Below are 14740 nucleotides of genomic sequence, written 5' to 3' on the forward strand. Positions count from 1 at the left end.
AGCAGAGGCTTACTCCATGTTCAGAGAGTATTTTGCAGTGGGTTCTGAGAACTGTAGGCTTAGGAGAAAGAAAGCCCAAATTTACACAGCTGCCAGGAAAGTCAGATTAATGAAGAAACAAAAGACAGGCTTCTGTGCAATAAACTCACACGCATTCTTAATGACTACATAGGCATAAGTTTCTTCAGAACTGTTTCATCCACTACTTCCCCTCCAGAACATTACTCATTCCCTTCTTAAAACAGACTGTTTAAAACCAAAACATTATTAAACATGTTAAAATGTGTTGCACCGCTGATGCTAGTTAAGTTTAAATTCAGTAATGCCTGTGCTTGGATAAGTATTGGAGAAGGAGGCGTTTTTTCATTGGTTTCCAAATAGTCTGTGCTCACAGTCCTGCTTGTTGATGTTGATGTAGCTTTCCCTTCTTTCTGCCTCGAGTTTAGTTTGTCAAATCAAAGGTTAATTTCACATCCCTGACAGTTCAGTACTTAAGATGGCTTTCAGTCTATAGAATAACTGGCTGTTGTAGCAAAGTGAAGGCTTTTGAGGTTGTGTTCTCTAAGACTCTGAAGAGGTTGATATTTATATATAATATATATTGTACAATACATTGCTAAGCCGGTCTCAAGGTTTTCATCTCTAATACAATGTGATAAGTACCTTTGCTAAGAAGAGCGGCTTAACATAAACTTTGCGCATCTCATGTGTCACAAAGTTCTGAAACTGGCATTTTTCCTTCACAGTGTTCTGGCCTTCAGATCAGGCTATTGTGCTGTGTGAAATTATACAGGGGGAAATTTGGACCCTTGTCAAGGAGATGTAGAAAGCGTTCAGTGGGGCTTTGCTGCTGACTACAGATTTACAGGTGAGTCTGCTGATATGGACTTGTACTTAAAGCAATTACATTGCAATTAAATATGCTCACAATTTTTATTCACTTCTGCTTTATAATTCCATTATTCCTGTTGATCGAAACTGGATTATTAGCTCTAGAAAATAATTTGCACAATTTAATAAGTGAGTCCTTCTTATTGTGGCCCATCTTAACAGCTTTGCCACTACCTGTCGCGAAGATTTGCCCAAGGTGCTGTATGGCAGTATTTCTGTACACTGATGGGGAAGTGATTAGGCGTGCAAACCTGGTACCAGATTTATGTACAGCGAGAATATAAACGATGAGGAAAGTTTTATGTAAAAATTGACCCTCAAAATTTTTCATGTCATTAACCTCTTGAATTTTAAGCATTTAATACACTTGCAGTTCTAGACAAAATTGCCTCATTTTTTCCCACTCTTTTTCAGAATTTGTATTATTTGTTTTTTGAAAGATTTGTGGGTTTTTTTCCTTTATAAGAAAGAAGCTCCCGCATCTACATCCATCCGTTAAATAAAAAAAAAAAGAATGAAATATCTGACCATTAGAGCTAAATGCTTTTCTTTTTTTTCCCCAACCAATAGTCTCCCTGAGAGTTGGTTCCTGTAGCTTCTAGGCATAGTGCCAAATTTAAAAAAAAATTGCAGAGAAAATGGGAATGGAAAGGGTGCAGCACCTGGCAGGTCTGGGCCCATGGTTTCTGGGATCTAAGTCCTGTATTCTTTCTTTATGCCATGTTAAATGGGAGCAGAATTTAGTCACAACTTCCTGGCTGTGAAGTCCCTAGTGTGGGAAACCCTGGTTAGCTGGAATTACCCTCAAAGCCATTATTCCCATGGCAACTGCTTTGCACGGGAGTGCACTGGGCATGTGGCTGCAGCATGCTCCCTCCTGGCTATCCAGCTAGCTGAATAATGCTGGGAAGCTGTTACTAATTGGGAGAGTTGCTGCCGTCTCCGGTAGCTGACCACGTCAGAAAGCCCAGCTCCAAGTGCAGGAACATAGAGCAGAATTCCTGGCTTGATTTTCTCCCTTCACTGCCCCATTGGGGTGGGAAAAATGAGAGAGTGCAGGGCTAGAAATTAAAGCATTTGCCTTTGACATTTCCTAAACATCAGCTGAGCACACGGTGCTTCCATTTCTGTATCTAACCTGGGCTGTAAAACTCAAACTTGTGTGTCTAACTGCGTGTTTGTGCATGAAGTAACTCATATATATGCAGATGAATGAAAGCTAATGTGAGCTAAAGCAAACAGCATGTACATTTCTAGCTAACGGCTACTTGCAGCTCTGTCATATGCCCCTTAAATAAGTGGACTTCATTATACAGTTCTTTTCTTCAAAACATTCTACTTTTTACAAATACTAGCACTTTGTATGTCAAAGAATGTTGTCTCTCTTACGATACATGTGATTCATTGCATCAGAATGTCAAGTTTCACACTTGGGCTGTGAGCTGTAAGGGATATTAAGAGGTATGTTGTGTAATAGATAACTGCAGGTATGTCTCTTTGTTCCGTACAACATTTTTTTCTTTCATTTCCTGAACCTTCACCATTACCAGCACTCCAGCCCTGGCTCACTTTGAGCCTTTCTCACACAACCAAATGAGATCACTGAGGTGACTGATAATTCAAACCTGTGGTTTTGTGTTATGCTAACACAATATTTGCCGCTACCATAAGTACCTGACTGCGAACAGGAGGTACCCAAAAACAGTGGACTTCACTCTAAGAGCAACACTGTGGACGTGGCCCTTGTTTCCATCCTGGGTTCAGTGTGCCCAGGAGGTGCTGAGCAAGGAAGTGTCCAAGATCCCAAACAGCCCTTCAGCACTGCGGAGTCTCCTCCTGCTGCAGGACCTGCCAGCAAAAAGGGATGACTGCTGCTCGGGGTTGAGCTGTGGGGAGCTCCATTTGTTCTGTGAGGTCTGAGAAGTTCCCACGGGTTAATTTAGAGGAATTTAAGACAGAATTATGGAGAAATTAGATCAGTTCCTTTTGCTTAAACAGCACCTAAGGTGCCTCATAGGCTTGTCCCTTTTTCTCCTTTACAGTTTACTTTCATCCATTATCTCCCTCCTACAAGCGCATAGCCCCACACATCATAAATGTTGAATAATTATCACACAGAAGCCAGAGGGAAGACAAATACTGGTTTTCTTGGTGGTTTGAAGAGGGCTTCGACATTGCTCGAATCATCCCTAGCTGTTCAGACAGCCTGTTCCAGTGGGTTTTAATGGTTTCAAATAGGATATGACAGCCTCAACTATAGGAAAGTGGGCACTGGTAGAATTGCCCCAGTACCTGTATCCTGTTTTTTTGAAGTGTTATCATGTCAGATGTTACAGCAGCAGTGGCAGCTTCCTGTTTTCCCATGCAAAGAGAGGCAGTGGGGAGCTGCTGGCTGAAGAATGCCGCCAGCTTCTTTCAGTCATGTATTTTGGTATCACAGAGGTGATGTTATTGAAGGCAGGCAAAACAGCTTCTAACCATGCAATCAAACCAAGCCACGGGAGCTGAAAAAATCTTTCTTTGTGCACTCATAAACCTTGCTAAGAACTTAGTGAAGATCGTATACGTAGACTTTTCTGCAGCATTTTGGTTCCAAACTGATAAAGGTATGAGATGCTCTCTGTGAGCACTGAAATCTGGGAGTCCTTTCCCTGCTGTGACTGCTCTGCATCCTCACTTCTCTGCGGAGTGTGTGATAAAACAGCCTAATCTGATCAAAAGTCACTGGATTTGGTACCTCACACTTTAAATTCAGGACTGCGGATTTGGACTGGCATAAAGTTTGATGAATCTTTTTACTGTAAGAATATAGTACTGCAGAATTTCTTTTTGTTGTACGATTGTCACTGAAAATTTTCCTGACTAGCTGGATGCTCATGGACATGCAGCAGTAAGCACAGTATGTAACTGCCGGCTACTCCTGCAAACCTGTTGGTATATGGCTTAATGATAGAGAGGGATCAAACCTGGGCTGTGTTATTTTGGTGAAAGAAAACTGTACAGTTTATTATGGGAGACAAAGAAAGTGTTAGATGTGAAAATGATGTACCTCCTCAATCCACAGACACTTGTGTATGTGTACATACACATATCTCTCTGTATACATATGCATACACGCACACACCCTTAAGTAAAGCTATTTGATATCATCTGGAAAACAAGATTTTCCTGACAGTGCTATTTCTCAATACTGTTTCTCAGTCTTACGTCTATCACTGTAAGCTGTAAAGAAATATATCCCTCTGGCAATCTCCAAGATCAGCCCCAGTTTTGCCTGAAACACTTTGTTGTATTTCAGGGCCAACACTAAATACCAACTACAAATGCGGGGCCAGCTGCTGCATCTTCAAGATCGGGCAGAGAAAAACTGATTTTAAAGCAGTGTTTCAGTCTCACAGATTTAAATGCAAGAATTGGCTTATTTCCTAGTATACATTAGAGCAGCCATGGGTTGCTATTACGATCAGCATTTTCCTTCAGTGTAATACTCGAGGCCAGTACCAAATCAGTGATGCTGACATTAACCCTCTGTTCTTTACCCCATTACAGCTGCTGCCTGCAAGACTGAGAGTCAACACTATAGTTCTTTAATAAGTGTCCACGTTCTAGAAACTGTGTGTGTGACCAAAGTGAACAGAGGAATCCCTCCTTATTGTGTACACTTTGAGTTGTCCGTGGTGCAGATGCTGCTCACTCCCAGGCTGTCAGTGGAGCAACGCTGATTCCCAGCCTGTCTGTAAATGACTGAGGAAGAAGATAGGTGAGTCTCAGCCACTTCAGTCTTAGGATTCACTGACAAAGAGTACAAAGAACAATTTAGCTCCAAGTTCCTTTTGTGGCAAGGGCAATGGTTCACCTAACTGAAACTACCAAATTAACCTCACCTTGGCTAGACTAAGTATTTTGTATTTGTGTATGAATAAATGATTCCTACAAGTTGTAGGAATTATCATCCGCAATTGTTTAAGGGATAGAAGGGAGTTGGGCTTATGTGGATTTGCAGGAGGATCTGACCTGTGGGGTGGGTACCAGCTGACTGATGGTGTGCAGCACACAAAGAAGGATCCCAGCATTCTTTGCCTCTGTGCACAAGCCTAAGTGTCCTATGGCAGCCTTACTTATAGACCACAGCAAGAGCCAGTTCATGAGTAAATATTCATGTTGACTCTTTTAAATGTGAATTACAGTGCAGATAGGTGACATGGTCACAGTGTCTTTAGTATGAACTGTGTTCAGGAGAACAAGGAGTTTAGCTCTGAAATAAATGATTTGCCCTGCTTGTTAGAGTATCGACAAGCAATGTCAGGGCTGCTGGTTTTTATATTATGAGTTATTCCCCTTTATATCTTACACAGGATGGCTTTCAGCCGTTTCTGAAATGTTTTGTTTTTATATTATTATTCTCAATTTGTTTAAAGATCAACTAATTGATGTGTCTTAGCAGCAAGACAATGACAAGGCTTTTTCAGCTTTTGTTCAATTTCCTAGAAATAATGATCATTGAAGAAAGAGCTAGGAGAGGGCTGCATTTCCTCGTATTTCTTTTGCAAGCTACACACCATGTAATCCTACTTTCAGCAGCTAGATTGTGTCTTTTTACCTAGTACCTGCCTACATTAATTAATTGATATTTGATAAAAGTTATGTAAATACAACCAGACAAAGGAACAAGACATTCAGGCAAACAAAAAGGCAAAATGAGAATTGGAGTGACTAAGAGTATTATTTGGCAAAACACAAGAGCAAATCTTTTGTTGGTAGATGAGGTGAGTTAAAAGACTACACTTAAAGACCTTGATGCAGAAGGCATTTCTCAGTTTTTAAATCACAGAATCGTAGGATATCCCAAGTTGGAAGGGACTATAAGAATCATCAAGTGCAACTGATGCTGAGAGTATTGTCCAGCCACTTCCTGAACTCTGGCAGGCTCAGTGCCATGACTACTGCCCTGGGGAGGCTGTTCTGATGCCCAGCCATGCTTTTAGTGAAGAACTTTTTCCTGATATCCAACCTGAATCTTCTTCATGTGCTGCATGACTCCAAGTTGTATAGAGGAGATGACATGTTGAGGTAGGTACATTTGGTCAGGCTATTAACAGACACAGAGCCAGTGGCAAGCCAAGAAGTGACACAAAGCCTCGTTCTGTTTTTCTTATTGTTAAAAAAAATTATTCAACAAGGACCTGGACATCCTTGATGCATACATCTCAACACAAGGAAATCCCAGCAGCACTAAAATGGTGATTTCTGACAGCATCCCTGAAACTGCCTTTCTTTAAAGCAAGTACGAATGCAGTGGTAAGAATGACCACTGCAGCTGGTGAGGTGCAGAGGGCTCTGCTGGCTTCCAGCCTTCTCTGAAAGGCTCTGTGGAGTCTGCTCCCCACTGCATGTCTCACCCAGGTCATGTTGTGTATACTCTGGATTTATGGATTTGCAAGGAATTTTGCTCAAAATCATGGCATTTCTTCAAAAGAAAGGGATGAGAGCAACTCTCTTGGCTTATATATTGACAGGCATGTGCCAAATTTCATGTATTTGCTTATTAACTTAGAGAGTTTATGGTATTGGAATACTACCAGATGGTAGGGACAAACCAACATAGAAGCAAATAGGGAAGGAATTTACTTAAAAAAAAATTATGTAAATTTTGCAGAAGAGGAGAAGCACCGCTTGCTGTGTTCCCATTATTTTTCTTAGTGTTTGTTTCAAGTTGGCTTGAGCACTGTTCCCAGAGGTCTTTTTTTGTTCATCTGGCATAAGTAGATCTGCTTTTTCTAAAATATTGTCTGCTTTCCCTCCGGGTTCTTCTCTGACTCTGATTCCTTTTAAAAGTCACTCCGCTGCTTAAGGCTACTAGTAGGTATTCTGAGCTGAATGTTTACTATTGTATGGCTTATACTTATTTTCTGTGTCAGACTCTGACCTACTAACCCTTCTCTTCTCCAAATGCCAAAGGTGATGTTTAGTTTTAAATGACTTGGTTGCCTAGGCAGAATTGCTATTAATCAGAACAGAAAAATGATGTTGGATAATGACCTTTCTTTGGTAGCAGTTTAATAACCATATCTGTTGGCAGATAATTTCATTTGAGCCTTGGGATAACCTTGAAACTGGAGATATTTTTTGGCAGTATACATTGGTGCCATTGTAGGTTTCCACAGTTGTTAATATTTTAATTTGTTACAGTTTTCTCTGTGAACTGATTTTGAGGCTGTGTTTTTATTCACTTATCTCAGCAGATTCACTTTCACAAATTAATATTTTTAGCAAATATTTTTGAAGACAGTGGGGAATTATAAAATGGTGAAAACAAACACTGAGGGGTTGGACTTGATGATCCCTAGAGGTCTCTTCCAGCCCCTACGATTCTGTGATTTAAGTCCTGTGTACCTAAACCGATGATTCACTGAAAACATTGTTTGCATTTTCATTTGCCTATAAGCCAAAGCTGGTTGCACAGAAAGATGTTGTCTGTTATACACACATATGATTTGGGAGTAATACCTTACCAACATCGTTTCCTTCACATACACAAGTGAACGCTCTAATTCAGCATGCATCTGAATAATGATGATAGTGATTGCTGCATGTGGTTTCATGCAGGCAATGTGTGTGTAATGAAAGGTATGTTAACATCTTGAAAACTAGTCAGTTAAGGATTAAAAATAAGATTAAGTACTATATGAGATCTCTCTATTTGTTTTTTAAATGTCTTTATCTACTTTCCTACAACAGCATGAAGGGCTGAAAATAGAGGATGCTGAGTACATAGAGATCGTGGCCCAGTTTGCTTAGTGCCCACTCCAAAGCCACTTGAAGCAGCAGGAGCCTTTGCATAGCAGACAAACTAAATATACATATATTTTTCCTTCAATCTCTAACTTACAGGGGCAGGAGTATTACTTTATGTGCAAATCATTTTTAATCTAGTCTGACTATTTATAAAACTCCCTGTGTATGTTATTAAAATAATAACAACTTATTTTTTTCCTAAAACATTCAGAAAAGATGAAGCCTCTGATCTGCATAGAAATCAACTCCCATTCCCTCTTAGTATTCAGAAGCAAGCAGTTGAAAGACTGATTGTCTGTGGAGCTCACTTTAGGATCAGCACATGTGTATACAAGGTGTTTTGCAATTAAAAAAAAATCATAATTCCTTTTTATTGGTAATTGAATTTTTAAGTATCCTCAGAGCTTGCCATGGCTCTGTATTTGTAGGTCCCCATTGTGCAAATATAATTGTTTAATTCCAGACCAGTTAGAATTAATGAGTAAGGCAAGCAAGCCTCAGGCTGCTAAACACAAAGCAGAGAAGCTGATTACAGTACTTTTTATTTCCATGGACATTCATTTTCATTTTACTCACTTTCCTACAAATGAGCTGTGCCATTTCTTGCACGTATTTGGCATCCCAGCCCCAAATTTGTCTCTGGATGCTTCAGGCATCTAACTGTGTCTCCCACGACCAGAGTGCAGCTGCCCTAGGCTCCCACTGCAGCCAGTGAGAAAACAAGCATCCCAAGCAGGTGATTCATGGACCACACCAAAGGTTTGAATTGCTCCCATGGAGCGGCTCTCTCACTCCACTGATTACAGAGGCAGGCAAGGGTAAATGGGTTCAGAGTGTAGGTGATCAGCCCGGTGGAATGTATCCAGACCTGCTCCAGTGAGTCAGGAGGTTCAGTATCACAGCTGTTTCTGAATCCTTGACTCCAGACCTTTCTGCTTCAGCTATGCCACATGAATTTCCTGATTTTTTTTTTTATGTGTGACTAAATAATGTTCAGCCCTATTGCCCTGAACTTGTAACTGAAAGGGATTGTAGGTAGATTTCATTTGTTATATTCAAAGAATCAATTTAAAGATGTGCTGAAATCAGTATATTCACTTACTGTAAACTTCCTTTGTGTTAGGTATTAGGGATATATTTCACTCAAGATTGAACTAATTGATACTTTTCTTTAGAAAGTCTTTGTAGCTCTGGGGGATTTCTGTCACTGTAGATCAATACAAAAAAGACAACAGCTGCAACAATTCTGTGCTGAAAACCGCACAACTGGAGCTGAAAGTAATCTGCAAACCTTTTCGAGTTCAGTGGGTTTGTACTTGAGTGGGCATATGTATTTTTGGTTGTAGGAACAGCGGCTGAATTTAGAAAATATTTATAGTACTGACATGCCCAATAAAATAAATACTGTATGATTCCCATTAAAATACATACTGTAAGTTCATCTGCTCTCCTAAAAGTTTTCTGCACATCTTCAGAGCTGTCTGTTTTGTGGAGGCTGTTCTTTCCATCAGATGAAGCTATCCAACTGAAAACCCACTGAGATTTCCAAGCAGTTAACTCTGATCTGATTTACACCTGCATAAATCAAACACAAATCCATCTAAATCTGTACAATACAAATAACACACTGATATAGAGAACAGTGGCAAGCCACTGTTTCTAGCAGTAGCAACTTCTGTTGCCAAAGGGTTGACACATTTTCTAGTGCACTTATCTCTACACACTGGCATAGCCATTAATTGCTCTGGCCTCTTCTCTATAGACCACCATATGGTTTCATTCCCTCTTGTTCCTTCTCCCCTCAGGCAAAGAGGCTCTTCTGCTCAGCACCTCTGGATGTATTTGTTACGGTAGAAGAACGGCCATGTGTCTACTGATGGAAGAGTAATTGGTGCTGTTGGCAAAAATCCTCTCCTTTCCATTTGAAATGAGTGAGACGTGCTCAAAACACATTTTATCAGTAAGGCAGCTGGGAAGGATGAGGAGTAAGCACAGTGCCATAGGCTCAGCTCAGAAGGGAGAAGCCTGTGGGCCCTGATTTCCCCCAGGTGATGTGATGTGATGTGATGTGATGTGATGTGATGTGATGTGATGTGATGCAGTGCAAGCAGGCCAGTGGCAGCAGGTGGCTTTTCTCAGCCAGCTGGGGAGGGCAGGAAGGGGCTGCTGCTGCATGGATGGGATAAACACTGGGGCCGTGTCTATCATGTGACAGGAAAGCTGAGCTTTTTCTTTTTTTTTTTTTCCTTTTTTTTTTTTCCCGCTCTCTGTTTTACCATCTTTTGTTGAACTTCATCATGTAGTTTTGAGATGCAGGGAGAGTCTGGATATCTAACCCTAGTCTCCAAAGCAATGACTTTGCTGCCAGCTGCTTTAGTGCATGGCTCTTACAGAACATGTCTCTGAGTGTAGTGCCTCGCCAAATGCCATGGGCGGGCAGCCAGCCCTCTCACTGAACTAATAAAAAAGTCATCGTGCTCATTCAGTGAAAATATCCGAGCTGCTCACACTTGATATCGTACAGCATATCTTGGTGCATGTGCCCAGGCGGAAGGAAGGAGGAAACCATTTTTCTGATACTGCAAATAAATATAAACGCCAAGACGTATTTTGGTGTTGTACAGGAAATACCTGGGAATTCTTCTGACTTTATCCTGGGTATTTCATATGTATTATGTGCAAGGCAGAGCATTACACAAAGATCCGATGATTCAATTGCACTTTGAAGCACTGATCCAACCTACACTCATCTGCCCTGGCCTATGCTGGGCTCCATGCAGGGAGCCACACAATGCAGTTTTGAAATCAGGCCTTCCTGATATTTTAGGGGTGCCTTAGAAATTTCTGCTGTATATAAGGTCTAGTCTTTGAGTATAGCCCTCAGAAAGCAGAGTGCTGACAAAGACATTTGCAGTAGGGTGTGTGGGAGGCACATTCTTGAATGGGATAGTCTGGATTCGAGTTTTCTTCTGGACTAAGCTATCCTTTTGGGCATGAATAAATGCCTGGCTCTTTATATATGAGGAGACAGTGCCTCTCTTTTATATGAGACATTCAATATGCCATGTGAACTCTGTTCCTACCTGAGGCTCCAGAGACTGAAACCCATTTATCAAGAAAGTGCCTAACCGCTAGCATTTCCACCTCTCCTCTAAAAGTTGTGTATAGAGTAAGAGAAGATTTGGAGATGACAAAGACTGTGGTGGCAACTCCTTTAGGCTAAGGAGAGTCTACAGGTGATACCTTTTGCTTCCTGGAAGGGAAGTCCTGCCACAGGTGAGACGAGCTGGGAAAGCTGAATGAGAGTGCCTGCATCTTGTCAGCAGTCTGGTTGAAGTGAGGATTAATTTATGCATTTCCTTTGTATTTACTCTCCATTTCAGAATGGTGTGCTATGTTCCTTCTTCTGCTTTCATAATGGACCATGATTATAGCTGGTAGCTGGTAGAATGGTTTAGATTTGTTATTAACCACTTAAAGACAAAACATAATTTAACTCCAAAAGCAAAAAAAACCCCTACATTCTAGGTCATCCCAAACTGAAAGAAAATGTAATGGTATCTTTCAGGATCTCTGTGAATACAGAGGTTCACTTATGAATTTATTCCACGTAGCCATGGTTTAAGAGCAATTAGTCTGACAGGATGTAGTGTGGTGTCTGGTTTTATAGTTTGTCAGTTCTGTGCCTATGGAGTTTAACCTTTTACCCTTACATTCACAAACCCTCCATTTGACTCATATATTAAATGAAAATCAAATTGGGCTGTATTCCTTCCAGGGAAATTTATTAGTTTTCATTTTTCTTTATGTATGACAAGTTGAAGTGAAATAGTGTTTGTTCATACAGCTGTCAATTCTACATTTTTTCCAGCCATGTTTTGCTTTTGTTTGAAAACATTATTCTGAAGAGGCCGGTTGACAGCTCCTTAGGTGGAAGTGCCCTGTCCACAAAACTGGTATAGCAAAAATAATCAAGATAACAGGTAAGGATTTCACCCTTGCTAGCATGCACTTTTCCACCTGCATTCTCACCTGGAAGGACTTCCTCGACTTGCAACACTGATGAGGACAAACACCTTTGAACTCAGACTCCCAAAGGATGAGGACAAAATAATGAGCACTGTCCTATCAGCAAAGGTATCCCGTGACTGTTGCCCTTGCCACCACAGCTGACACACCTGAGGAACACATTCACAGGGTACAAAAACTTAGATCTCAGCTTAGCACTAGAGGCCAGGCACAACTTTTGAGTCTGTGAAACAGAGATCTCAACACTAAGCACCAATTACCTGTACTGTCTCTCATATTTGGATCTCTGCCTCCATGCTGCAACAGTTTATTGGTTGCCGATTAGTGGCAAATAGATTATTCCATTAAATACTTTTAGTAAGTCCTTAGAAAGTCTTTTGAAATTTGTAGTTGTGCTTTTTCGATTACTTTTCCAAAAGTTATCATGGTCCCTATCCTACAAATTGTTCCCTTCTGAATAGCTGTATTTCTGGATTCATTGAAACAACTGCAGTGAGAAAGCTTTGGCTGGAGTTCTACACTCTTTGTTGTCATTGGAAAAAATTTGCTTTACTAGTAATAAAGAAACCAAAGAAGTATTTGATCACCATCAGTTGATGGCAGCTTAATTTAGCATCCTGTAATTGTTATTCCTGCACATTTTATTGAAAAATTCCACTGTCCATCATGTGATGGTAGTTCAGGTACAACAGTTCAGCTGCAGAGGTCCATATCTAGTAACATTTGGAGAATGACAGAAAAATTAGTATTTTTTCATATATCTTTACTGCTTTGTTTGTAAAATACGTTTTTCCTCCTTTCAGAACTAACCTGTTATACTCTTCTTTGCTTCTAGATGTTTTTCATGTGAATGTAAGCATGAAATCTAGAAACCGCATAAATTGGACCTAGAACAGAGCAGTGGATGTAATGAAATGGCTGTTCTGCTACTACTGGTGAAAAGACTATGTTCCTTGCAGAGAATTAGTTGAAGAAGTTGGTGTCCAGATTTTTGATACATAATTGGTAAATCTCAATACAGAGGGCTTTCTGACAAAAAATAAGCAGAGTGTTACTGATATTAGACTTGCAGTACAAGTGACAGCAAAATCATGACAAAAAAGAAACCCTTCACCCCTTCAAAAAGTTTGGTTTTTTTTTTAAATGCTTTTCAGTTTTTAAAATCTCACTTCACTAGACTGGTATCAATTAGACTTATTTACATTTTTGTATTTCCTTTGTGAATATTGCATTATAGAGGAAGAATTACCTGAAATCCTAGTCTGAGAGGTAAGAAAATCCCATCCTTCCTCTTCTCCCTGTGCATTTTCATTCTATATGTTTGTGACCATGCTCAGAAAACTGGGTCAGATTTTCACTTGAATCTGAAGAGTTATGTATTTTTGCTGGAGCTTTGCTTAACTTTTCAAAAAGCAGGTCAAGCTGGCAGGATATTTTTGTTTTCTTTACAGAATCAAAGTCACCACCTCTGGTGTACAAGTACATAATATAATCATTGATGAACTGCTTGCAACTTATGGGAGAGCTTTGTTAATGGTGGTAAAATGCAGTTTGTGGCAAAGGAATCGAACCATTCCTCTGCAGAAGTGTGCTTACAAAGAAAGAATTGATAACGTTCAAGGTAATATTCAGGACCTACTTTGCAGCATTAAGTAACTGTCTTTGTTTTAATCCAGAAGTATGTTGTTGTGCCTCATAGCCATAGCCCAGACTCCATGGTTAGTTTTTACATTAATGCGAATTATATGAAAGGATCCCTCAGTGTGAGTTGAAACTCTCAGTAACAGGTAGAAGGAGAAGGCCAAATGGAGAATGCCCTCTTTCCTCCCCTCCCGTGATCATTTTAAGCAGGTTATGTTAAAATCCAAGCATACAAACTTCTAGATATTTCAACATGAATATATCAATGATTATAAATAATAGTATTAAGTCATACTGAGACTGTTGGACAACACAGGTTAATTCCTAGCACTGGGCAGTTTACTCTGAAACAGTTGATTATGCCCTTTTTTTCCCGCAACATTTCTATACTGAAAAGATAGATCTCAGTATTTTTTTCAACTATAGTTGAACTGTATCTTAACTCGGTGTTAACTGTACTAACCAGTATTTGGCAGAACTCATGATTTGAATGTGCTTCATAATATTTGGCTTTTTTCCTTAAAGTTCCAGCTCTCAGAGTCATGTGACAACAACAGAACCCTCAAGGGAAAAAAAAATCGAGACCTCATGGCTGTGGGAGGGAGGAAAGCTTAAAAACGTGACCCGAATTCACCCTGAAGACTCAAATACCAAAGGGAAGAAAAAGAGCATAGTGTCGTAAATTGGTAATAGTAAAGATTTCTGTACTCGGGGGAAGGAAGAGTGACTAATTAATGGTCCTTTCTATTCAGTGCTAGGTGTCAATATGTTCCATTCACAAATGAGGTGTCACATAATCTAGGCACAAAAGCACACAAGCTTCAGCACAGGGACTGTTACTTCTTGGCATGACACGCCTCTGTCCGTACAACTGGCCCTTAGTGCTTTTCAGAGCTTTGCGCTATAAAAGCAAGAGCAGGAACCAAAACGCAAATGCTTTATTCATAGTAGTAACACAACTCTCTCACAGAGCTCGAGAAGAATAGAGAAAAAGGATGTCTCTAAGCTTTGCCTACACATTCCATCCTTATTCAGGTGTGTGGAAAAAAAGCTCTGAAAGCACAATCATCCAGGAACAGAGTGAAAACTTATATGCTGTTTTGGAAACAGCTCACATGGAAAAAAAAAAAAAAAAAGAAGTATTTTGTCAGTGTACCCACAGCCTGCTTCCCGTGGGGAATGGGCCATGCCGGCAAGGCCACCTCTGGCTGGTGGGGCCCGGGCCGAGCTGAGCCCTCTCAAAGCCCAGGCCCACTAGGCAATGAGGATGAAACCTTGCCAGCCTGGCCTGGGCCAGCACGCGCGCAGTGCATTGGTTCCTGTGAAAGGAAGCTCAGCACACTGTTTTCACCACCATTAAACCTCCTGAGCTGCGTCGGCAAGA

The 14740-nt window shown here is 40.5% G+C and overlaps 1 long non-coding RNA gene across 1 annotated transcript; it reads left to right on the forward strand.

Annotated features, from left to right (window-relative positions):
• On the forward strand, positions 588-14321 carry LOC110401218. Its single transcript, XR_002440313.1, has 5 exons — positions 588-868; positions 4441-4651; positions 9492-9734; positions 11558-13336; positions 13882-14321. It is a non-coding gene; the product is annotated as an uncharacterized LOC110401218 (long non-coding RNA).

Source organism: Numida meleagris, chromosome 6 (assembly GCF_002078875.1).
Source record: "Numida meleagris isolate 19003 breed g44 Domestic line chromosome 6, NumMel1.0, whole genome shotgun sequence".
NCBI lineage: Eukaryota > Metazoa > Chordata > Aves > Galliformes > Numididae > Numida > Numida meleagris.